General features: G+C 40.0%; 1 protein-coding gene across 1 annotated transcript in view; it reads left to right on the forward strand.

Annotated features, from left to right (window-relative positions):
• Positions 1–305: 305 nt before the first annotated feature.
• The window catches only part of GIMD1 (GIMAP family P-loop NTPase domain containing 1), a 42,503-nt gene continuing 18,263 nt past the window's right edge, over positions 306–24,545 (forward strand). The window contains exon 1 of the mRNA XM_075189531.1: positions 306–393. The gene's annotated coding sequence lies outside the window, so the exon portion shown is untranslated. The remainder of the gene's footprint in view (positions 394–24,545) is intronic.

Raw genomic sequence — 24,545 nt, forward strand, 5'->3', positions numbered from 1 at the left:
GGATATCACAAATCTCCCTACAATTTAAGTTATCAGAACCTGTTCTTGATGAGAGCTTCACCTTAAGTAACCCCCTTTCCCATGGAACCAGATATTTTTGCCGGTACTTGGCTGTCCCCTAATCTTGAGTAGTGATAACTTAACTCATGTAGGTGGGCACCACAAAGGCCTTGGCAGTGGGATACTGAGCAGAGATCTCTATGGCAACAGGGATGCAGGATACACCTGGACCAGAATACAATGAGTTGCAATAGGATGTAGTACCAAACTCCACCAGTATAACAGTTTGGCAGTGTAGAGTAGGGAATGGAGCTGGGGAGCAACACAGTGCAGGGGAAGGTGCCGGAACAAAATCGAGCTGAGGATCTGGATGGTGAAACACTGCTGACACAGGTACGTTCAATGGAGCAGATAGCGGGCACCACGATCCTGCAGCTGGGTGGTGGTGACAATATACATTGTCACAAGCAAAAGGTCTATCCAGGCAGCAATTAGGGGTGGTCAGGTCACAGGCAGAGGTCAAAACCGAGTATCAGACAGGAAGAGAGTATACTCAGGAACATGAGCACAGAGAACCAAGCATGTGACCTCTATGACCAGCAAAGGCTCAGTGAAACTGACAGGTACATAAAGCAGTAATAGCCAATCAGGGCAGAAGTCAGATTTAGCTGCAGGTGAGTGGGGGTCATGTGATCACAGCCAGGCTGACAACAACACTGGTCCTAACAATGGGATTGTATAATTGACTCTTGTAATCTTCCCATTACCCTAATAGCTACTGCATAGTGTAACTGATACTGTCGGTTAAAATAAAACTTCAATGCTGTGAGACTTTTACTACAGTGAGTCACTGGGTTTAATATTCTGCATTAAGATAAAGGGGAGGATTTTCCATAGGGCTTTTAATCTAAACTCAGTATTCTTCTCCCCAGTAAGGTAAATGATACATAGTTATAAGTTTCTTATCGGTCTCCCATACAGCATAAGCACATTGGTCAATGATGTCCTTATGCCTTCAGTTTCTGCTCAAAGCTGTTTGGTATCTCAGTCAGTTCAATGGTCGTGATCACTTTTACAATCCTTTCGATCATTTTGTGTATTTTCTTTCTCTTTACTAGTTTACACAATACACTCTCTCATTCTGGGGCATGTAGTTCCAGAGCCCAAGATGGCCATCAGCACCTCTGCTCCGTTCAGAAGTGTTACCTTGCGTAGCATGGTATCTATTTCTATGGTGCAGAGGCCAGACCTAGAATTTTTTTTTTGAGGGCGATTTGTGCTCCGCCTCCTTTTTTACTAATAGAAGCATGGGGCTTGCAGCGGCAGCTCACTATACTGATGTTCCTCGCGGCTGACAGGTAAGCAGATAATGCTGCTCGGCCAGGCTGATTGTGTTAAAATAGAATCAGCGCGCCCGGACAGGATTCTCTGCCTGTCTGTCAGCCGCCGGAAACATCAGTATAGTGTGCTGCCACTGCTGCTGGAGGGGGGATTGCCCCGATCTTCCCCCTCTGGATCCACCACTGCTATGGTGATAGATGATTCATCGCACTATATCACCTTCCTCCACTGATTTGTATGTCATTGCCTGTCCTCTTTGCACTACTGGACTCGCAAAAATGCTTTGATAACCTGCTCTGTGGACTTCTTGCCTGACCGTTATTGCAATGTACAGTCCATTGATCAGCAGTTGCTTGCCTGTTTTGCCTTAAATGATTGCATTGATTTTTATGTTCGCATTTGCTTCGACCTGAGAGTTTCATGCAGACATCACCTTAGACACTGTTGTTCTTGAAACATTAGTAAGTTGAACTGTTTTGGTCACTGAAGCTCTTGCCAAATGTACCCGAACGATCACCCTTTTTTCAAAATCAAAGAATTCTCGGCTTGCAGCCATGCTAGCCATAATTATAGGCATCCAGGGCAAGCCAGCATTTTTATACATGACCTTCACAATACTGATGTTATTTTCTTATGCTTGGTGTCCCTCATTTACCATGGTACTTACACTTTCTTTACACTACCTATACAAAAAAGAAAAAAAAACTTTATTTATTCAAAGATCAGCATAGTGCAATGTTTGACAAATGTAGACAGGGTTTGAAAAATTTAAATATGCCCATTAAGTAATTATACTGGTAGTGTATACAATGAGTAAGAGCAAAGGTCCACAAAATATGAATATATTACTAGTCTAAAAAGCTAATAAGTAATTATGAGCCAGAGGAGAGAGGAAATCAAGGACGGTGGTAATTGTTAAAACGATTACCACAATTCCGACACCGGGAATACCTACAAGTAAAAAACGAATTTAGGAAAAAACGATTTCAATATAAATAGACTTACCTGAAAACCGACGCTGCACATCTCCGATGGCACGCAACTTCTATTAATGAAGTGGCACGCGACTTCTATTAATGTTGATTTAAAGCAGCAATGACTGGACCCCGCAGGTTAAGTGTTTAAACACTTAACCTGACATTGCTGCTTTAAATTAACATTAACACAAGTCGCAATGACGTCAAAGTGTAGTGTCGGAGAACACTTCATTCGGAATAAGTTGCGATCAGCATTCTGGTGCCATCAAAGATGTGCAGTGTCGCTTTTCAGTTAAGTCTATTTATGTTGAAATCGTGTTTTCCTAAATTCAGTTTTTATTTGTAGGTCTCCTCTGTGTCGGAATTTTCAGTGTCGAAAAACCGTACCCTACCCACCAAGGAAGTACCCAAGCTCTGCGCCTCGATCAAGGCCCAAACTTGTTGAGGGTTGTTCCATAGCACACATTGGGCTAGTTGCGCTGCTAGATAGTAATGTTTGAAATTAGGGATGCTAAGACCTCCTCCTTGTGCCAATCTCTGTAGAATTCAAAACCCAACTGTGGGGCATTTCTTGCCCCATATGAATTATGACAATTAATTAATGTCTTAATGCTGTAAAAATTGAAACAGGTAGGGAGGGACTCGGATTAGTAGGGCTCAGAAAAGATATAGAAACCTAGCATTTTATCGTCCTATTCAAGAAATAAAGTGATGATTCCAAATCTCTAGATGAGATTTGACCTGGGACAGCAGTTGGGGGTAATTAGCTGATAATATTGTTTTGTAATATGGATTCTCAAATATTTAATTTTCTTTTGGTGTCATTGGAAGGGAATTTCTGGGCCAGATCGATCTGCTCTGATCAAATGCACGAGATAGAAGTCGAGTATTTTTGGGGGGTTTTATATTCATTTTGTCAAAAGATGGTTGTAGGTTTCAAGATCTTGAATAAGCAATGGTATTGAGGATGGATCAGATAATGTCAAGAGGATGTCATCATTGTATCATGAAATGTTGTGCTCTGACTTCCCTACTTAATTCCTGAAGTAGGTATGTTTGAATGGATGCAGCTAAAGGCTCCATTAATAGTGCAAAAATTAAGGGCGAGAGGGGGCATCCTTGCCACATGCCATTTGAGATCTGAAAAGAAGATGAAGCAACTTTGTTGGCCAATACCGTTGCCCTTGGGGATTGATATAATACTAATATTCCATTAAGGAATTTGCCATTTGACCCCATAGACCTGAGAACTCTAGACATGAATGTCCATGAGAGACGATCAAAAGTTTTTTCAGCATCAAGCGTCATGATTCAAGACAGTGTTTTGAGCAAATGAACAGAGTGATTGCTTGTTTTATTGAAGGTCAATAAACCCGACCTAATCTGGGTATATTAGGGAAGAAGAAAATAATTCAATCCATTCGCTATTACTTTTGCAGAAATTTTAAGGTAACATTTAATAACAAGATTCTACCCATATATTTTCATTATAGGACTCATGACAGGATTGCTGCTATTTTATTATAGTCATTGTGGGATCCCACATGTATTTAGAAACATATTGATTCAGTGTTTACCAAGTTAATTCCATGTTAATGATTTCAATTTATTAAAGTTAATAAAAATGTACGCATTTGATATATACTAAGTAAATGAGAATCTTTACATAATCTAATTGTAAAACAAAGAATTTTATATACAATCTATTGTAGTAAGTAATGCTGTGAATAAGATAAAGGTAAAATTACTGTATTTTAAAATTTGTTGTAATCAGCAGCAGTTTCCTGCTAACAAGTTACATCAATTATATAATACTGATTTACTGATTCTGATGAAAATCACCTACAATTATTTCTGTTCTATTGTACTTTAACTTTATGAAAATTTATGAGAAATATAACAGTTCAGGTGATTTGGAGAAATGAGTTTACCATCAGAAATCTTCTACTGCTTTTGTATGAAGCTTTCATGGCATGAATATCAGAGTGATGTTCTGACCCCAGGGAGGATGTTCATGGACCCCATGTGTCCTATTTGAACTTCCATAATACATTTGTCATATAAATCACTGGCCTGTCTTCCCTGACCACAGAAAGAAGTATCTACCAATGCACTTTTAAGACGTTCCAGATGTCTCTCTGCCTAAGTAAACACTGCTAATTCACAATAGAGAAACACAGAAGCAACACTAATTTTGTTTCACCGATTTATAATTATAATGTGTATTAAACAGAGGCAGGTATAGTCTTTTCCTAAAAACGACCATTAAGTGACACTCATCTGCTGGTTTTAAAAAAAATTATGTATTCTTCTTCTGTAGCATTTAAAGAAAATGGAACATATATATGTTAAAAAATTAATAACATGACTCTCTTTTTACATGTATGTATGTGTGCGGTATCGATGTCTAGAAAATAGTGGTTCTCCAAATGCCACTGTTGGATTGTACCATAATTTGTCCAAGCCAAAAGTTGATCTACTAGTTGCTGCAAAAACCTCTCCCCAGCCTTTAACAATGAATGTTTAAACCATCCATACATATGAGATAATGCAGACTACATCTCTCTGCTGGCTTTATAATGCAGACCCCTGATCTGTACTGGTATACAATGCAGATGTTGTATTTATGCATTCATGTTCACAATACACTGCAGATGCCAGATCTCAGATGCCGATACAAAGCAATGGTGAGAAGTTTTCATACTACTGATTCCTCTGCTGGTGGATAGAACTTCACCATTCAGACTATAGGGAGCAGTCTAGTGGGTGTCCAGCACTCTGCTTGGTAAATGGGTGAATGGCCACTCTGTGCAGATATATATATATATATTATACAACCACACTCTTACTGTACTCGGACTACGTTTGACCACTCCATCCTCCGTTCCATCTCTCCAAGCATCAGGAGGCGCAAGTGTCAGACCTGAATACGGATGTAGGCGTCCACTTTCTTGTGTACATGCACAAGACAAATTTGCGGATTTTACGTTAAACAAACAGGTGTAGCCCAGTCTGGCATGAGCCCATATGTGGCTCATTCACCACCTTATATTAACTGGACATCGTTTAATTTGCTTACTTTTGGAGATGCTGGAAAATGAATAACAATATTGATATAATGCCTACAATAAAATAGTCTCAAAAGGCTATTTGAGTTTGACCACTTGCAATACAATCATTTTAGCCATATACAATGAATAAGTAGAGTAATCAAGTGCAATAAAATATTATCACATGATTTTGCAGGGCTTAATTCAAATCCCAGATGCTTACCGAGGCTGCTATCAGAAATTGTGGGCCCAGTACAAATGAAATAGACAGTGCAGGTGTGATGTCACCATCACATAAACGCCATTGAATCAAAAGCAGTTTGTGACTGTGGTCATCAGCAGGCCCCGTCGTCCGTCAGGATCCTTACAGGTTTACCCCTATGGTGGCCCTGATGCTTAAATAGATCTCTTATCAATTGTCCCCGTATTAGAATATGGAGACAATATTATAATTATATAACTTTTAAAACCTACATCACAAACTATTTCACTAGCTATCCTAATCACAGGGATAACAAGTACAATATATGTGAGAGTTTCCCATTCTGACCTGGTTGGAGTAAATTCCTTCATATTTTGTCTCCCCATCAGCAGATGCCTCCACTCATCACCAGTTGAACTATAATCATCATCATCAACTATTTATATAGCACCACTAATTCCAAAGCACTGTACAGAGAACTCACTCGCATCAGTCACTGCCCCAATAGAGCTTACAGTCTAAATTCCCTAACACACACAGACACAGATAGACAGACTAGGGTCATTTTGATAGCAGCCAATTAACCTACCAGTATGTTTTTTGGATTGTGGGGGGAAAACAGATTGCCCGGAGGAAACCCACGCAAACACTGGGAGAACATACAAACTCCAAACAGATAAGGCCATGGTCAGGAATCGAACTCATGACCCCAGTGCTGTGAGGCAGAAGTGCTAACCACAAAGCCACCCTGCTGCCCTTATAATGAACTTGCCAGTAACTGTAGCTACAACTAGCATCTTGTTTGTAGCATAAACATTTTATTCCAAAAATGCACGTTAACCTGCAATTTAAAGATCATTATGGAATGTTTGGGGAGTTTTAAGTTACAGTAAAGGGTTAATCGAGTAATGTCTGTCTTGGGCCTCCAGTGGATCTTATCGTAACTTTAAACAGCTCTCATGAGGTTCTGCATTGGCATAATTGACATTATGTAATCATTGCATAGTTCCTTGTGCACTATGCTTGTATAAAACTAAAAATTGTCCCGATGAGGCCCTGTTTGCTGGGGAATAAACTTGTAAAACAGTTCAGCTCCGCTGCATATAGTATTATACAGTGTTCCAGCCTGGCTTCCTCATACATCACAGCTCCCAATTGTCAACAAATGTACTTACAGTCAGTAAAAAATGTTTAGAGTTTTGCCAGTCAGTAAGAGAAAATACAGTACAGTAAAAAAAATATATACATATGAAAACCTCTGACAGTTTTAGTTCTGCATAGGGATACAAGTCCCCTATTTTCAGTTTCTCTGCCTTTTTTGTCCTCAATATCTTATTATTTTCACCTTTTGATACATTTTGGAATTACATAAATAGCGTGTCAGTAAAATGGTGACTGTCTGAAATTATTCTTTACATGTAAATACCAAGGTTGGAAACCCTGAAACCAACTTGGAAAAGAGAGTATAAGGCCATATTTCCATTAAGAGTTTGATTCTGACTATCATTTATTTAGTACATTCTACAAAATGACAGCTAGAATCTGATTGGTTGCTATAGGCAACATATCCACTTGTTCAAACCCGCAGTTTAGTAAATATATCCTTGTTTCTTTCACTTCCCATCTGTTTTCTACAGAACTGGTACTTTACACATGGCATGTACTAATAAACACCAGGCTTGGTGGGATTATACATCACTATGTCTTAGTATATATTTTACCATTTTAAATATCCTGCAAATACCAATATGAATAGTGGTGTTTTAAAACATATCTTAGTAAATGTGCATTAAGAAGGTTATACAATAACACCAAATTACATATTTAAATACCTTTCACTTTGATTTTTACACATTTTTTTTAATAAATAACTATATGCTTGATAATGTGTAGGACTATTTTTGAGCAGTACAGAGACCTTCTAAAAAGTAAAAGTGGATGTGTTGCCATAACAACCAAACAGATTCTATTTATCATTTTCTAGAATATACTAGATAAATGATAGCTAGAATTTCATTGGTTGCTATGAGCAACGCCTCCACTTTTCATTTTTAGAAGGTTTGAAAAATCTACCCTTTGTACTGCAGCCATCAAAGGCCTGAATCTATGTAAGTTCTTATAAATGCACCTGAAAACTTAATGCAATTTAGTCAATAATATAGCTTTGTTTTTTGTTGTTGTTGTTGTTGTTTTTTTTTGTTTCATTTAATCATATTAAATGTTTATTTTAAATAAATGGGTTTTATTGTATTTTATACTCCAGGACTCTATGCTTCTAACCTTAGCCTTTATAACATAGTAGTTATTGGTGGTAGTAGTTATACACTATGTCCAGTGGTGGGATTCAGCCGGTTCGCACCGGTTCTATAGAACCGATTCCCAAAATACTTGCGGTTCGGCAGAACGTTTGCTGGCCTGCTGTGCGGCACTGGCTCCCTCTCCCGATCCGTCACGCAGAGCTTCCGATGCTCTGCTGGAAAAGAAAACTGCATATTACCTCATGCGGCTGCGCGATGTGACATCCTGACGCAGCCGCCGTGATGTCATGCGCAGTCGCCTAGGAGCCTCTGACTACGCGGTTTCACTAGCTGGGTGCGCACAGTGAATGCCAGCAGCCTGCTCAGGTATTATTTTGTATTCGTCCTTCGTTTTGGTTTTAAGTAAGAAAGAGTATTTTTTTTGTCATTGTTTCTGGGGGGGGGGGGTGTAAGGAAATATCTGCGGGGGGAATAAGTAAAAATTATTGCAGGGGGGGCAATGACTGCAGGGGAAAGTATAAGGAAATTACTTTAAGGGGGGAGTAAGGAAATACCTTCAGGGGGGGAATAAGTAAAATTTATTGCAGGGGGAGGCAATGACTGTAGGAAAGGGCTAATGAAAATACCATGCAGGGGGGAGTAAGGAAAAATGGCTGCCGGTTAATGGCTATAAGAGGAGGCTATAAGAGGAGGAAATGAATATTACTGAAGGTGGGTAGTTAAATGAATTAACAAGTTTTTTATCTATACATATTTTGTTAAAAAAAAAAAAAAATATATATATATATATATATATATATATATATATATATATAATAACTAACCCACGCATCTAAACACAACAAAAACAGCGTTGTGGGGAGTAAACTGTATAAAGATGTATATAAATATATATATATATATATATCTATTTATGTACATCTTTATACAGTTTACTCCCCACAATGCTGTTTATGTTGTGTTTAGATGCGTGGTTTAGTTAGAGGGAGCACAATAGTCCATATTAACAGCTACAGTGGGAAGTAATAACTATTTTGGAAGTACACAATTTATTTTTGTGTATCTGAGTTTATTACCTGTTTGAAGTTGTTATTGTAATGAAAATACCTGCAGGGGTAATGAAATGTCTTAGGGGGTATTTAATAAATAGAGCAGCTTTGGGAGGCATGATAACTTTATTGCGTGACGGTTACATGGATGCTCTCTGTGGTCTCAGCGATCACTAGAATATTAAATACTAGTGAAATGGGGCTGGTAGAGGTTAATATTTTATTGACCACAAATGTTCAGATATTGCTTATATATGCCTGTACAATGGGGTAGTTTTATCTGTCCATAATGAAGTGTTTTGTTTGAAATAAGGAGCCTAATCATTCAGGGTTTGTTAACATTTTGCATTATAATACAATTTTTGCATTTTCAATACAGGACTCCAACTTTCACAAGCCAGCGAGAGGACAACAAAGCTGCAAGAGAGAAGAGCAAGAACAGGTAAGAGACAATGGCACAATCTGTCTAAATTTAATGCTGGAGAACACTTAGGAATATTCATATTTAGGAGTATTCAGTAACATATTTGTTTCAATTGCTTCATTATTGTAGGGTATGCAACTTATTTAAACACATTGTTGGTTGTGCAGTATTTGTGCTGATTTAGTCTTTTAGTGTATGCTACGTGCCGGATTAGTTATTTATTTTAGAATGATTTTTATTTTTTCATTTTGAATTTACGTCTATTGTGTTAAATTATATGGGCCTGAGTCAATGAGGAAAGCAAAGCAAAATAAGAAGTAAGTTTGCTCCTGAACAAACCATGTTACAATGCAAGGGGTGCAAATTAGTTTATTATTTTGCACATAAGAAAAATACTGGCTGTTGCTTCATGTTGGACTGCACCAGCAACACCATTTCAGCGTCCAACTATATCGTGCATGGAGCCCACAGCAGGTGGGCCTGTGTGCTGTAAATGCCAGGGCTGATTTTTAGTCCCAGTCCGGCCCTGCCTGCTGGCCTGGAGAAATCAGTTTTAATAGCTCTTGAAAAAGTTCTTTATAGAACGAAACGCAGAGGTCCGCTATCATTTGATACTTTGGCACTTGACATTTTAAACAGTTTTTTACTTTGATGACAGCGTGTAAACTGTCATTATCTGTATGTAAAATAAAGTTATTTTATTCAAGATCCATCTGTCTACTCGATCTGTGAGAGGAAGGAGCGTGACTAACGAGGAGACCACTTGTTTTACACTGCAACAGCATTTGGGATACCGCGCTATTACAGGTATCTCTGGAGGTTAATTTGACCACTATACGTTTTTGATGGTTCCCGCGAGGTGACAGTGAACAGAATTGGAATCTTTCAACCTACATACGTCTGCTTGATTATGAGGCGGAAAGAGGGCTAAACAGTGAGGAGTACACTCGCCTTCATATTTGAATAGAACTTGGGGCACACCGCTACTGTGAAAAAACTTGGAAGGTGTAAAGTTTGGACACGCAGTGCGGTAGTCTCCGTTGTGGTGACATCAGGCGGAATTGGATTCTACTAAACTTATATGTAAGTAACGGATTGCACTGTTTTCCTTTTATCAACATGAGAGCTGATTGTTATTTTATTTGTATATATATGGAACGAGACTAACACCTTTGCTTTGAGGCACATTATTTTCACTGCAGTGTTTAATGTGGCAAGAGAGGGGAAGGGCGGCTGAAGGCTGCTGCTAGCTTGCTGAGGAGGAGAAGGTTAGCTCAGGGGCTGTCAGTATGGCTGGGCTGGTTGCTGGGCTGGCTGAGGGCTGGCCAGAGAGGAGAGGAGCCATTTTAATTAGCCTGTAGTGGTGGAGGGGGGAATCAAAATGGCGCCGTAGTATGATGAAGATTCTTCATGCTGCCATGGGACCATGATTTCTGTACTTAGAGTGAGGCTGAGATGTATGCTTCTACTTCCATGTCCATAAATAAATGTTATTATATACAATTTTTTTAATGTTTTTTATGTAGCCCTTGAAACAAGGATGAAAAGGCAACATACTTTGAGAGATTTTTTCAATAAGAAAACAAAGTCAGATTCCGCTGTTGTATCAGAATTGCCCTTGGAAGGTTCAACACAGTCACTAGCACAACCAATACAGTGTGAAGAAAGCAGCACGTCAATTGAAATAGAAAATCACAACAACTCCAATATTGCAGACAGTCTTCCGGAATGCTGGTCAGTGCAACAATATAAACATTTTAAAGAAAAATATGAAGTCCTGGGCATTTGTAACAAAAAGTTAGGTTGTGAGTATTGTGCGAAATATGATTTCATAAAAGAGAAAAGTGTTCATGTGTCAAAAGAGTGGAAAGGTTTTCAGATTGAGGCATCAGGGAAAAACAGAATGGTACAACAAGCTTCTCTAAGGAAAAAAATGAAAGAACATTTTTCATCAAAGGCTCATAACATTTGTAAAGACAACTTTAAAATACGTGAGCAGGATACTATAACAAACGTAGTAGATACAATGAATAAAAAATATTTCAGTACTACTTGTAGAGTATTTAATACAATTTACAGCCTGACAAAAAGATGTAAACCATTTTCAGACATAGAAGATGAGATCGAACTGCAAATGAAAAATGGATTAGATATGGGAATAGGATTGCATTCAGGTAAAACTGCTGTGAAAATAGTAGATTTTATTGCCAAGGAAATTAAAAAAGAAATATTTAGTAAAATTACTGCAAAAGATAAGAAAATATGTTTGATTATTGATGAAGCTTCAACTATATCTTGCAAACCAGTTATAATACTGTTCTTAAAAGTTGAGGACTCAGTTTCATCTCCAACAATTTTTGTTGAGCTAGTTGAATTGGAAAAACAAGATGCAGAGACAATATGTTCTTCAGTTCTGGAAAGCTTACATAAAATTGGGCTTACCAAGAACTACTTACAAAAAAATTTAATCGGATTTTGCTCTGATGGTGCAAGTGTTATGCTTGGGCGAAAATCTGGAGTGAGCACTAGGATCACAAAAGACTTCCCAAACATAATAATATGGCACTGTTTAAACCATCGCCTCCAACTTGTTTTAGATGACTCAATAAAGGAAATAAAGCAAGTAAATCATTTCAAAATATTCCTTGATAAGATATATACTATTTTTCATCAATCCAATAAGAACCAGATTGAACTTACCAAAATATCCGAACAACTTGGAATTGAAATTATTAAGATTGGTAGAATTTTGGGACCAAGATGGGCTGCCTGTAGTTTAAGGTCAACCCTAGATGTGTGGCGCGCTTATCCTGCACTACATCACTATTTTTCTTCAAATGCCAAGTACTTGGGTATGGCTACCCGTCTTAAAAATATATTTTTTTTAACTGATTTGGCATTAATGATTGATATTTTACACGAAATTTCTCTGCTTTCCAATGCACTGCAAGCAAGAAATACCGACATAATAAAGGCTGAAAAGCTTGTGATTCGATCTATTAAAGCATTTGAAATGCTTGAAAAAGAAAAGGGTCCATACGAAAAAAAGGTTAATGAATTAATTACTTCAGAAAGCTACAAAAAAATCGATTTTGTAGAAAATCATCGGTTTGTTGGCCTTCCTCGGAAAACACTCTTACAAGGCATTGTAACGAATTTAAAAAAAAGATTAATGGATTGTGGCCATTTAAAAGCAAGTTGTAGCCAATTTGATGATAATAATGCATTACAATTTCTCAAGTTTTTGGAGCCAGATTACTGGAATATTGAAGAAGTAATAGTTCCATGGAAAGCAGCTGAAGAGCAATTGCATGTATTTAATACATTTTTCAATTACCAAATTGAGATTAATGAGTATCGAGATTTTGTGGAAAATGTGTTAAAAAGCAACGAGAACTATTCAATTCCTGAAAGTGTTCAAAGAGCTAGAAATATTGTCAGAACAATTGCTGTAAGTTCAGCAGAAGCAGAAAGGGGTTTTTCAAAGATGAACATTATATGTTCTGAGAAGAGAAGTCGGCTAACTGTTTCCAATATATCAAACATTATGATTATCGGTCTTATCGGCCTACCGCTGAAGGAATGGAATCCTACTCCTACAGTGCAAAGATGGTTAAGGGTAAATCACACAGCTGATGATACTCGGATAAAAGCAAAAAAAATTGCAAGTGAGGACGCCAATCAAACAGCAATATGGAAATATCTTCACTAACTGTTTATGAGGTATTTAATATTTAAAATCTTACGTTACACATAATCTAGTTGTCTTTACCTCTTTTACTGTTCTTATTGCAGTATTTAATGCGTGAATTGTTAGACTACCTTTCGGTTTATCTTTTGGTATAGTTAAAATGGTCATTAGGACATAGAACCTGTTGTTAATTTTTTTGAATCCCACCACTGACTATGTCCCATATTCACATGGTTCTTTACTTGCCACATTAAATGTGATGTGAGGAACGCTTCTCATATTTGCTGGTGGGGGGGTAGCACCCTGAGATTTATCACCATAACTAATGTGTATATGTTTATACACCATATTTATTTAGTTAGTTACAGTGATTTTCTATAACTTAAGCCAAACTTAAAATATTCAAAATAAACGGTTTAGCACATTTAACAGGCTTGTGCAGAAGCACAGCACCACCTTGTGGAACAGACCAGAAGCGAAGTCTGAATTCAAGCACATGTGTGTGTGTGTATATGTATGTGTGTATATGTATGTGTGTATATATATATATATATATATATATATATATATATATTATTATACACTACAGTAGAGACAATAGTTATGTAACCTTGCCTGGTCTGGGGTGGTAGGATTTTTCTCTGGAAAGTCATCGACACTGTAAACACAAGTCAGCTTTTTAAAATTGGTGAAACATAGATTTTTCATGTGTTCATAATGTAGGAATAATTTATCTCCGCTGGCACAATGCTTGCTTTCAGTGAAAAACGAATTAGTACATTAGTACTCTTCTGCCATTGATAATTGAGCCTCACAAATGCCATAAAAAGTTGCACTAGGCTTTGTGAATATTGTATTCAATGTTTAACGCATGTCTGGGATGTTCTCAGTTTTAAAGGTGCCAAACTGTAACCAATCACATCATTAAAATATTGAGTATGTTGATCTAGTAAGTGGCCACTCATGTGAATAGGTTAGTGTGGACAATACTGCATGTGACAGGAGCAGGGTCATACCACAGGCCAGCTGAATGTAACAGACTAACATAGTGGAAGGAGCAGGGTCGCCGATAGCACAGAAGCTCCATTCAAGCTGGTGCAGGAAGATTGTAGTATAAAGTGCGTACCCTTTTTTACTTCAGTTTTTATCTGTTAGATATTGTAACTGAGCTACAGTTTTATGTGATGGGAAGCAGTATACTGCGACACTGCTCTCAACAATATTATTAGAAAATCTGTCTATTCTTCTGTAAACATTGAAAGTTGAAAAAAAGAATAATAATAAGGATTGACATAAATATGTGATTGGACTGAGAGCTCCAGGGTCCTTAAAATTATAAAACACAGTTTACAGTACTTTGTACATTTTAGTACTGTTTTTATATTATTTTGGAGTATAGTGGAATCATAGAGATTACAACAAAAATCACAATTTAAACTTTTCTCCCTCTTGCACCACAGGTGACGTCATATTTTGGTCACCCTGTCTAGCAGAAATATTGAACTTTTCCCTGATGCTTATAGAAATTTGGGGGGTGGACTTGGCTATAGTGAGGATTAGAGGTATAAGATCCACACTATACTGGTAATTGCCAAGTGGAGAATAAAATATCAGTCCTGATTTTTGGCCACTGTAAATCTTTTAATTTAAATGCTTATGTTCCTTAAAATCAGAATTTGAGGCCTCTGGATTAGAAGTACTACTGAGAATACATTGCTACACTTATTGTAATCCAAATAATAAAAAAACAGCACAAGTGTGTCAGACTGAAAAATATCAGGTATGCGTTTTGTTTTAAAGAAATTTAGACCCTTTTTAAGGTCTCGTACAGAGCAACTGACTCAGCCGGACTGCTGAGCTTCAATTGATGCCCATGTCTCCTCTTGTTCAAGAGTTTACGATAAGGTGCAAATTTCTATGGCTTGATTGATTGTAATTTTATTTTGTATCTAATTATCTTATTAAAGCATGTCAATGTTAACGATTTCTTAATTATTATCACATCAGCTTAGGTTCAGATTCCAGATACTAGACTAAGGTCATACTCCAAACAGTTTTGTTTTATGTGAGGCAGTGCCATTTTTACTGTGGGCAAAGAAGAATGGCTAGCCAGATTGTAGGTATGGTCGGTATGGTCAGATATGTCTTAAGCATATCTGCGTTGCCCAGATAGGTAAATTGGGAATGCTGAGAGGTATGTGCAAGACCTCAATACAAAGAAACCAATACTGTAACATGAACAGGGTAGTACCTCTCAGGAACAGTACAGGAACTCAAAAAAGAATCAGAACTCAAACATGTCATACGTGTAACACCCCTTTGTAGTACTAGGGTGTGTATGTAAGTGTGTCAATTTGTGGGTGTGGTCAGTAATTCAAGTTTGTTTTATTCCGTGTCGCGCAGTGCCTCCACCTTGATCTGGTTACAGAAGGGTCTTCATTAGGTAGTGTTCTGGTTGTAGCAACACAGGAGAAAGACCAAGGAACCCTCCGCCCCCCTTCTCTGGACCACAGGCACACACAAATCGGTATTAACACACTGAAATGAATTGTAAAAGCTACACCAGCGTATTTATTGCTGAGGCATGAGCTTTTTAAAGGGATTTTTATACTTTATGTAAAAAAATAGACTATGCACTTTGAATAAACAATTATAGAGCATAGAGAACAATACTATCTAATCTCTCTCCTACAAATATACACACACTCCTCTGTATACAGTGACTAAGAGGTACCTGTTTACCCTTTAACACTAATTAGCATTATATATATATATATATATATATATATATATATCATATACATATATACATTGCACAGTTGCTTAACCATAGACCTAGATAACATCTTTATCTCAAAACTTTAACAGTAATGATATAATGCATAAATACAGTGCAATCACATTAATATTAGTGTCCCAGTCTCTTTAGGAAAAAAGATTAATTGTTTGACCTGGCAGCCACACTCAATAGAACAAAGCAATATTATTCTCCTCCAGCAATAAATCTTTGTCAATTTTGTAAATTCTCCTTGTTCTTCAATGAAGATGACAGAGATGTGGTAAACATACTGTATCCTCTCAAATTTCACGAACTATGCAGTAAGATGATCTCCTCTACACATAGATATGGGAATGGTCCTCACAGGTAGTACGAAATCAATAAATTAAAGTGTTCTTTCAGGCTATCACTTTTATAACTTAGTCTCTTCTCCCTAACTACCTGTCCCTATCCTCAACCTTGTAGCATTAACACAGTCCCGCAAAAGGGTACAATTTAACTATCTTCGGGCCTTCCCACCTGGTCCATATCTAACTACTATTACAATACACAGTCCCAGTAAATGTGTATAATATATATATACACATATATATATATATATATATATATATATATAAAAACAAAGAGGTTACTTATCTATGTGACGACTTGCCTCTGTGTCCCCGATGGTTTTCTCCAGTCAGGACTCCAGCGATCTCCTTCTCTCTGAAATACCTTTTTTTGTCTCTCCACAGATGTCCTCCCGCTGTCTCTCGGGAGTCTCTCCGTTTTATTTTATTTTATTTTATTTTCAATCATGTGTTTTTTATTGGAAGATTTTTATAACACAAATTAAAATTCTAGCAAACAAAACAAAAACAAAAACAAAAACAAAAAACTGACATATGTTATGCTAACAAGTATTTGCTAATCTAATCAATGAATTGACATATCAGTTATCCAGGTTAAAAATTTAGTAACAAGTTAGGTAAATGGTTAACTATAGTATATAAACATTTACCAATGAAAGGGCTGACATAATAGCAGTTGTTCCAATACAGAGATGTGAAACATATATAGCTGTGTCAGCTTTAAAACAGAATTCCTGTACATATAATAATATAGCTCAGGATAACACATAAATAGGTGGATGAGTAGAACAATGCCAACTAGGGACCCAGAAAGAGAAGCCTGTGAATATACTAGTCAGGAGGCACATAAACTTCCCTGGCCCTGATTCTTTAAGGAAACTAAGTAAAAAAAAATTGTAAATTTTCTTCCGGACAAAACCATGTCACAATGCAAGGGGTGCATTGTTTTGCACATAAATTAAATACTGGCTGTTTTTTCATCTAGCACACAAATACTTGATAGCTTTAATTTTACCCTGAAATTTAAAGTTGATCTAGGACATGCCCTACCCCAACTATAAATCTGCCATTATATTTTAAATTGAGCTCCCCCTCCAATGCAACATGGTTTTGCCAAACTGCAAAGTTACTCTTTTTTGTTTTTGCTTTGCTTTCCTTAATGTATTCTATACTTGGCGTTGTACCAGCGAAACTATATCTGATAATACTTATGACTGGCATTTCTAACCTTGTACATGTAGCGTTCTTGGCCCATAACATCATTTACAAGAGCTCGCCATTCTTGGAAGTCAGGGGAATCAGCAGAAAGCCATGTACGGGCTATTAGGACTTTTGCAAGTGTCAGGAGAATAAAGATAAATTTGTTAATCATTTTATTTAGGGTATCCTCTAATGAGACGCCAAACAGACAGATCAGAGGGGTAAGGGGGGAGCACCTGGTACAGTGTCACAAATACATTTCCACACATCTGCCCAAAACCATTGAACTGCCAGACGTTCCCACAACAGATGCCAGAAGTCACCATCATGGGAACCACATTTCTGACAGTTAGTGTTTTGTCTTTCTGTTTTAGTTTTAAATAGAAAGGCAAGTAGGGGCTCCTCTCACTATCTGTATGTCCACAGCCAGTCTGACAAGCTCATACACTCTGTTTTATAATCAGCTCCCTTTTACAATGAGCCTTCTGGTAGGGATCTGCTCTCCCTCTCAATCACTCTCCACTTAATCTCTTTCAGTTTATTCCTGTCTGTTAGAGACCATTCCTCTCACCCCTAACTGCCGCTCTTTGTCTGAGGTAATCCCTCTTCCTCTCAACTGCCGTTCTCTTTCTGAGGTAATCCCTCTTCCTCTCAACTGTTGTTCTCTGTTTGATGTAATCCCTCTTCCTCTCAACTGTCATTCTCTGTTTGAGGTAATCCCTCTTCCTCTCAACTGCCATTCTCTGTCTGAGGTAATCCCTCTTCCTCTCAACTGTCGTTCTCTGTCTGATGTAATCCCTCTTCCTCTCAACTGCCGTTCTCTGTCTGAGGTAATCCCTCTTCCTCTCAACTGTCATTCTCTGTCTGAGGTAATCCCTCTTCCTCTCAACTGTCATTCTCTGTCTGAGGTAATCCCTCTTCCTCTCAACTGTCATTCTCTGTCTGAGGTAATCCCTCTTCCTCTCAACTGTCATTCTCTGTCTGAGGTAATCCCTCTTCCTCTCAACTGTCATTCTCTGTCTGAGGTAATCCCTCTTCCTCTCAACTGTCATTCTCTGTCTGAGGTAATCCCTCTTCCTTTCAACTGTCGTTCTCTGTTTGATGTAATCCCTCTTCCTCTCAACTGTCATTCTCTGTCTGAGGTAATCCCTCTTCCTCTCAACTGTCATTCTCTGTCTGAGGTAATCCCTCTTCCTCTCAACTGTCGTTCTCTGTTTGAGGTAATCCCTCTTCCTCTCAACTGTCGTTCTCTGTCTGATGTAATCCCTCTTCCTCTCAACTGTCATTCTCTGTCTGAGGTAATCCCTCTTCCTCTCAACTGTCATTCTCTGTCTAAAGTAATCCCTCTTCCTCTCAACTGTCGTTCTCTGTCTGATGTAATCCCTCTTCCTCTCAACTGTCATTCTCTGTCTGAGGTAATCCCTCTTCCTCTCAACTGCCATTCTCTGTCTGAGGTAATCCCTCTTCCTCTCAACTGTCATTCTCTGTCTGAGGTAATCCCTCTTCCTCTCAACTTTCATTCTCTGTCTGAGGTAATCCCTCTTCCTCTCAACTGTCGACTGTTGTTCTCTGTCTGAGGTAATCCCTCTTCCTCTCAACTGCCGCTCTGTGTGAGGTGATCCCTCTTCCTCTCAACTGTCATTCTCTGTCTGAGGTAATCCCTCTTCCTCTCAACTGTCGTTCTCTGTCTGATGTAATCCCTCTTCCTCTCAACTGTCATTCTCTGTCTAAAGTAATCCCTCTTCCTCTCAACTGTCATTCTCTGTCTGATGTAATCCCTCTTCCTCTCAACTGTCATTCTCTGTCTGAGGTAATCCCTCTTCCTCTCAACTGCCATTCTCTGTCTGAGGTAATCCCTCTTCCTCTCAACTGTCATTCTCTGTCTGAGGTAATCCCTCTTCCTCTCAACTTTCATTCTCTGTCTGAGGTAATCCCTCTTCCTCTCAACTGTCGACTGTTGTTCTCTGTCTGAGGTAATCCCTCTTCCTCTCAACTGCCGCTCTGTGTGAGGTAATCCCTCTTCCTCTCAACTGTCATTCTCTGTCTGAGGTAATCCCTCTTCCTCTCAACTGTCGTTCTCTGTCTGATGTAATCCCTCTTCCTCTCAACTGTCATTCTCTGTCTAAAGTAATCCCTCTTCCTCTCAACTGTCGTTCTCTGTCTGAGGTAATCCCTCTTCCTCTCAACTGCCATTCTCTGTCTGAGGTAATCCCTCTTCCTCTCAACTGTCATTCTCTGTCTGAGGTAATCCCTCTTCCTCTCAACTTTCATTCTCTGTCTGAGGTAATCCCTCTTCCTCTCAACTGTCGACTGTTGTTCTCTGTCTGAGGTAATCCCTCTTCCTCTCAACTGCCGCTCTGTGTGAGGTAATCCCTCTTCCTCTCAACTGTCATTCTCTGTCTGAGGTAATCCCTCTTCCTCTCAACTGCCATTCTCTGTCTGAGGTAATCCCTCTTCCTCTCAACTGTCATTCTCTGTCTGAGGTAATCCCTCTTCCTCTCAACTTTCATTCTCTGTCTGAGGTAATCCCTCTTCCTCTCAACTGTCGACTGTTGTTCTCTGTCTGAGGTAATCCCTCTTCCTCTCAACTGCCGCTCTGTGTGAGGTAATCCCTCTTCCTCTCAACTGTCATTCTCTGTCTGAGGTAATCCCTCTTCCTCTCAACTGTCATTCTCTGTCTGAGGTAATCCCTCTTCCTCTCAACTGCCGTTCTCTGTCTGAGGTAATCCCTCTTCCTCTCAACTGCTGGTCTCTGTCTGAGGTAATCCCTCTTCCTCTCAACTGTCGTTCTCTGTCTGATGTAATCCTTCTGTCACGGGCACTAGGAGTTGCTTACCCGAGTTTCACCAGATGGAACTCTGCTAGAGAGGCGGGGTTATGGCACGCACCTCAAAGCAGGCAGGTGAATGATTGGAGCGACACAACAGCAGGAGAGTAGAGATAGTCTGAGGAAGTCAGCGACTTGCAGCTATGGTTAGAGGAAAGTCAGCGACTTGGAGCAGTAAGCTGGAGGCTGAAGATAATGTAGACACGAGGAGTGGACGTGGATAGGTGATGGTAGGTAGAGGAGGAGTCAGTGGTCTGCGTACAGCAAGTTGTACCACTGTAGTGATGGGAAGAATAGTACTGGTGCAGGTAGGTAGCAGGGTAGTCGGTGGTCTGCGTTCAGCAAGTTGTACCACCGCTATGGTGAGGAGTCTGGTGCAGGTGTAGGTAGGTAATAGGAGAGTCAGTGGTCTGCGTGTAGCAAGTTGTACCACTGTAGTGATGGGAAGAATAGTACTGGTGCAGGTAGGTAGCAGGGTAGTCGGTGGTCTGCGTTCAGCAAGTTGTACCACCGCTATGGTGAGGAGTCTGGTCCAGGTGTAGGTAGGTAATAGGAGAGTCAGTGGTCTGCGTATAGCAAGTTGTACCACCGCTGTGATAGGAGGACTTGTCCAGGTGCGGGTAGGTAGCAGGGAAGTCAGTGGTCTGCGTGCAGCAAGTTGTACCACTGCTGTGCGAAGGAATGAGGACTTGTCCAGGTGCAGGAGAGTGAAGTTGAAAGGCAAACTGTGGCTGTATGGAAACAACGCGAGTAGAGCAATGTCTTGTGAGGCAGAGATGGAAGGCACAATGAATAGTCTGTATGGAGTAGATGCCTTGCAGTGAGGAGAAGCTGGTCACAGCAGATATGCACAATAACGCTAAGTAGTAGCGTGAGGAGATATCGTAGCTTGAGTGAAAGCTTGTCCTAAATCAAGCAATGCAGTAACACAGTCTATATGAGTACTTGTACCCTGTGCAGCAAACAACAATGGATACAACTGGTATGCGGGCAATAGTCAATAGTCAGTAGAGCATACCCAGTTGTGTAGATCCGGAATAAGCTGAGAAGTGAAGCGTTGTAGCGGTATGGGAACCGCCGCTGAGTTGAGCAGGGAGCAGCGTGGAAGCTGAAGCACGAGTAGAGCTGGAAGCAGTTTGGAAACTGCACACAGGAGTAGAGCTGGAAGCAGTTTGGAAACTGCACACAGGAGTAGAGTTGGAAGCAGATTGGAAACTGCACACAGGAGTAGAGCTGGAAGCAGTTTGGAAACTGCACACAGGAGTAGAGCTGGAAGCAGTTTGGAAACTGCACACAGGAGTAGAGCTGGGAGCAGTTTGGAAACTGCACACAGGAGTAGAGCTGGAAGCAGTTTGGAAACTGCACACAGGAGTAGAGTTGGAAGCAGATTGGAAACTGCACACAGGAGTAGAGCTGGAAGCAGTTTGGAAACTGCACACAGGAGTAGAGCTGGAAGCCGTTTGGAAACTACACACAGTAGTAGAGCTGGAAGCAGTTTGGAAACTGCACACAGGAGTAGAGCTGCAAGCAGTTTGGAAACTGCACACACCTATAGAAGTTCACTGGGAGTGAGACTTCAAGATCAGGCAACTACCTAAGGCTGCAGGTGCCTTAAGTAGGGAGGGGTGATTGATCCATCAATCACATTAGTGGTCAGGTGTAGTTGTTAAAGGGACCTGCGCATGCGCAGTGCGACAGGATGGCGGACGGCCACGGTTCCACACAGGTGTGAGCGGGAAAGATGGAGAACCACGTACCAGAGTGGAGGCACTCACACTCCGGTGAGTGACACCCTCTTCCTCTCAACTGTCATTCTCTGTCTGAGGTAATTCCTCTCACTCTCAACTGCCGCTCCCTCTCTGAGGTAATTCCTCTTAACTGCCATTCTCTGTCTGAGGTAATCCCTCTTCCTCTCAACTTTCATTCTCTGTCTGAGGTAATCCCTCTTCCTCTCAACTGTCGACTGTTGTTCTCTGTCTGATGTAATCCCTCATCCTCTCAACTGCCGCTCTTTGTCTGAGGTAATCCCTCTTCCTCTCAACTGCCGTTCTCCCATTGGCCTGCTGAGAAATGTCCTGTGTCTTTAGCAGTCCCTGTCACAAGTGCGCATTAAGTTTTGCCGGCGCTACATATGGTTAACTATTCTTACATAAAGTGGGCATCATTCCTGCTATTATACCTTTAGGATATATGCCCCACTGTATTTTGGTTGAACTTGGTTCAGTATTTCATCTCAGCCCAGTGGACTCTCACAGACTAATCTTAATTTCCCCTTTGAGCAGTAGTGTCCATTCTTTTTCCACAGCATAAGTCTACTACAGGTGAAGGTACAGGATGTTAGGGCTAAATGTGTTATCCACTTTTGCGCAACTTCTCCTCTTTCTGGAGAAAAATCAGGAAGTATTTATACATTATTATGATGTGTTTGAATTCACTGCTCTATTGATTCAATTATAGTTTTCCCTCTTTATAATTATATGACTGTCTCTTTATATCACAATCACAGTTGTCGCCTGTGTTTTAAACTGAGGTTTAAAGCGGGAGAAACATAATTCAGTGACCTCGATAGTAGTGTGCTGTTTTGGTAAACCTGTACAACACTTAGGGGGGTATTCAATTGTCTGCCGGTTCAAGCGCGGAAAAACTAATACCGTTAATACGGTAATCTCTCTCTGGATTTCAGCTCGCAGCTCCTTGAGCTGAAATGCTCTGCTTGCATTAAGGGCTATTCATATGGGTACTTTTCACATTTTGAGGGAGATTTAATTTGGCGCGAAGTGTCTCCAGAATGTCCCCGGAGACACCTTGCGCCGATGGTATGACTGGAATCTCCGCTTATTTTTTCTCGCACCCTATAGACATGAGTGGAAAAATGAATGGAGATACTTGGGGTAATTGCCAGCGATATGTGCAGCACCATGTCCGCACGCCACGTCGCCGGTGATGGAATCTCCCCCTTTGTGTAATGTTCTACATGGAATACAGACTTGTGAAAATTGCTTTGATGCTGTAATAAGAATCATTACCTATGCTGGAAACACATGTGCTTTTCTCATAGGCAGCAATGTTAAATGTAGCATGGGCCTCCCCATTTTACAGGAACATTTCCTTAAAGCAAAATGTAGTCATCTACATATATGTGTTCTAGTTGGACTGTTAGGTGCAAAACATACGTGCTGCATGTCCCACTGATTTCTTTTAGTGACTGATCCTTAATTTTCCCCCAGTACCTTTAGGCCATTTGCTGCCATGGATGTTACTTTTAGGTTTCCATGCTACGGTTCCCAGGTATCCATGTTCACAAGATGTCATATATGCAGCTACCTGTTATTACTAACTGACACAGAAATTACAGCTGCCATTACCAGTGAAGGTAAAATCTGTTCATCCTTCAGAAGCGAGAGGATGACCTTCCCGTCATCACATCACTTCCAGGGTGGCAATGCATCACGTTCATTTTCAGGGACTCAGTCATGAAACATTCATGTTTTCAGGCAACGCCTCTGCACTGACAGTAGGTGCGAGAGGCGGTCGCCAGTACTGCCGATTGGCGTCCCGTTGCTAGGCACTTTCTCACTTTTGGATCCAGCGCGCATGTGCCATCACTGCGGCGTCCCGTTGCTAGGCGGCTTCCTGGCGGTGGTCAGCGTCCCTGACCGCCAACACCCCCCCCTGTCAGCCATCACTAGGGGGTATTTATAGGAGGCTCTGGCACCATTAGGGTGACAGAGTATTGGTTTTACCTCTGCTCCAGCTCCCTGTTGGTTGTTCCTGCTTCCAGTGATATTGACTTGACTATCTATCTGACTACGCTTTGGATTCTCCCTTGTACCTCGCTGCCCGTTTGGTTCCGAACCGGATTGTCTGATTACGTTTCTGTCCACTTGTTACTACGCTGGTGGCTGACCTGCGCACCCACTTGCAGCGAAGCCCAAAATCCCTTGCGGGGGTCCCTGGTGAATATTGGGGGTGCATTAGACACCGCGCCTCCTTGTTCAGCTGCACCAATACCAGCTAGTAAGTCCTGTCTGAACGTGACACATGTTCTGGCCCCTGGGTGAGGGAAAGATTAACCCCCTGGTGCTTCCTGGGATCATGGGTGAACATTGATGCCCTTTAACAGCCTCTTTACACTAATATATAAGATTTTTTAAAAAGTTAATATTAATTTAAAATGTGGCTCCTATGGAGAATTACAATAATTGAAAAAAGCTATTGAAAAACGTTACAAAAAAAAAAACAACCACATACACAATAAAATATACATACATACACAAAATATACACACATATCATTACGGCCCACAAACATACACATCATGGCTTTCTCCTGGCATCATTATTATTACCTTAGTTGGTAGCAATTGTAAAATAGGAATATGATTATTTATATACACT

Source organism: Mixophyes fleayi, chromosome 1 (assembly GCF_038048845.1).
Source record: "Mixophyes fleayi isolate aMixFle1 chromosome 1, aMixFle1.hap1, whole genome shotgun sequence".
Classification (NCBI taxonomy): domain Eukaryota; kingdom Metazoa; phylum Chordata; class Amphibia; order Anura; family Limnodynastidae; genus Mixophyes; species Mixophyes fleayi.